This window comes from Schistocerca cancellata, chromosome 8 (assembly GCF_023864275.1).
Source record: "Schistocerca cancellata isolate TAMUIC-IGC-003103 chromosome 8, iqSchCanc2.1, whole genome shotgun sequence".
NCBI classification, from domain to species: domain Eukaryota; kingdom Metazoa; phylum Arthropoda; class Insecta; order Orthoptera; family Acrididae; genus Schistocerca; species Schistocerca cancellata.
Genome location: NC_064633.1, coordinates 240,741,857 through 240,744,828, shown reverse-complemented (window position 1 = coordinate 240,744,828; position 2,972 = coordinate 240,741,857).

The following is a 2,972-nucleotide window of genomic DNA, read 5'->3' as shown; positions in this document are numbered from 1 at the left end:
GATTGGAAATTTTCAGTGCCTTTGTGTGAGCTGGTGCCAGGCGTATATATGTAATGTAGTTACGCTGTGATTTCGTATGATGTTGCAAGCCACTAAATAGATTATATCTGATTGTTTTGTGTTCTCATCATTCATTTAGAGGATTTATTTAGGAATAGACACTGACGTAATATACAGGTACTTCTCACCGATGTTATCGGAGATGGTTGGAGAAAAACTTCCTCTCTGTGTGATATGCAATGATATCAGTACAAGCTTTCTTATCAATTGCGTTTGAATACTCTGGTTTGCTCCACGGGTGTTCTAGCAACAATGGTTCTGGAGAAAAGAAAAGTCGTCATCCATTTCAAGGAAATGACTGATCACTTAGCTAAACACCAAGTCCAAATTATAAAGACAGAAATTATTTACATGTTTCGGGACAGTCCTATAAATGAATAAAATCCTTTGAAAAAAAAGTCTTCTAACTGAATGAAGAACGATGATTCTTTTATTAATTAGACGCTTTTGCATGGTAATATTTTAACTGAAATTTCGCCGCCTATGACTATGTTACAAAGTATACAATCAGGATAACAAAACAGTCATATTTATTGATTTCCTCCATCCATTTGTGGTGGAAATGAATAAATACAACAGTTTTGTTATCCTGATTGTATACCAAGGGGTCATAGGCTACGAAATTTCAGTTAAAGTATTACCATGCAAAAGTGTCCAATTAATAAAAGAATCATGGCTCTTCATTCAGTTAGAAGACTTTTGGGGTAATTCGAAGGCAGTGCGTGACATTTGAGATCGTACCAGCATTTTGTGCAATTATTTTCTGACTTCCACCTACGCAGTTGATACTCGTTAGGTACAGCATTCGCTGGAAGATTGCTGCTGCACCCAGGAATATTCGAATTCCTGTTTGAAGATATGTTTCAGATTACAGTTGTACGAAGCGTCGTTCAAGCGGTCTCAAAAGGGTGTGGAAAAACCTTGAAGTATTAACTGTCCAAAGAAACCGAGGACGCAAGCCAGGAAATGTCATCCAAAAATGTCAAAGGGCATACTAAGGACGACGAACACCTGAGCCACAATTGCTAGTCTTCTCTCTCGGGAGATGTGTCGAAAGTGTGGTCTAGGTCGTATTGGACAGGATGTTGATTTCATTATAGCAGATATCTTGAACTGAGTGTGTCAAATCGGTTGTACAGCGTTAATAGAGATGGGGCCCCTCCTCGCCTGCACCAACGTGGTGACCAAACCAAAAGTTCTACTGTCACCTCCGTCAACATGTCAGTTATCTAGTGAGTGGATCACAGGATGCTGGTCTGTGATGTTATCCGTGCGTCTGGGTAAGACTACGCATTAACACGGTCCTCCAGATGATAGATACTGGACGAATCACGAGTGAGGGTAGCGATTTGAAGAACAGAGGGAAAAAAGTGCCAAGGCTCGTGCCGTGGGAAAAAAAACCTCTGTGACAGTGGGATGGGTAGTAAGAGCAGTAGTGGCTTACTAGCTGCGATAGTTCATGCAAGGTTGGATTTGTTAGTATGGGTATCATGCATCATTACCATGGCAAGCGATGGCGATGTATCCCAGTTGCTGCAGCCGCTACATTCCTGGAACAATCAAGATCGTTATGTAGTAGTGGGAGATCGACCATAGATCATATCACTGTGTGGGGGATGTGTGGACCTTGTCTGCATGCAGTTTATGGTACGGCTTCCCTGCGTGGTGCCAGTTATTCGGCCGTGTATTCCAGCTGGATATCCAGTAATGGCGTCTGATTAACAGGGCTCACCTGTGCGTTGTGTTTGCGTGTGTTTGGCCACAGATGTTAGGTCTTTACAAGTATGTCTTTTGGTCTTTTATGTTTCCATCTATGGTTGTGGTCGTAGTTCCCCAGATTCAGAATAAACGGGTTCTGCGAATGTCTGGAGTTTCTGTATAGTCTTTTGGTGAGTTTGTGGATTATCTCCGTGAGAGTCTTAAATCGATATTCCCGGTGAAAGCCCGCGATGCGTGTGTATCGTGGAGCATTGCTTATGTTTTTGAGTACTTTGTTTTGTATGAGCTGCAGACGGCGCAGGCGTGTAGGCACAGCGTATCCCCAGACAAGAGCTGCGTACGTCATCAGGAGTCGAGTAAGTGTCATGTACAGGGACTTCGACAGCCTTCTGTTCAGTGTGCTACGCCTGTTGAGCATAGGGTAGAGCTGTTGTACAGCGTGTTAACGGTAGGTCGTCCAGTTGTCAGAGGAGGTTGCTATAAGGAGTGGAGAAAACAGTTCTGGTCCCCATGTACAACGACCGGGTGTGAAACAATAGGGGGGGGGGTGGGTGGAGGGGGAGGGGAGGAACAAACTTGTAGAGCGGTTGTTGTGTGACCTGGACATACACTCCTGGAAATTGAAATAAGAACACCGTGAATTCATTGTCCCAGGAAGGGGAAACTTTATTGACACATTCCTGGGGTCAGATACATCACATGATCACACTGACAGAACCACAGGCACATAGACACAGGCAACAGAGCATGCACAATGTCGCCACTAGTACAGAGTATATCCACCTTTCGCAGCAATGCAGGCTGCTATTCTCCCATGGAGACGATCGTAGAGATGCTGGATGTAGTCCTGTGGAACGGCTTGCCATGCCATTTCCACCTGGCGCCTCAGTTGGACCAGCATTCGTGCTGGACGTGCAGACCGCGTGAGACGACGCTTCATCCAGTCCCAAACATGCTCAATGGGGGACAGATCCGGAGATCTTGCTGGCCAGGGTAGTTGACTTACACCTTCTAGAGCACGTTGGGTGGCACGGGATACATGCGGACGTGCATTGTCCTGTTGGAACAGCACGTTCCCTTGCCGGTCTAGGAATGGTAGAACGATGGGTTCGATGACGGTTTGGATGTACCGTGCACTATTCAGTGTCCCCTCGACGATCACCAGTGGTGTACGGCCAGTGTAGGAGATCGCT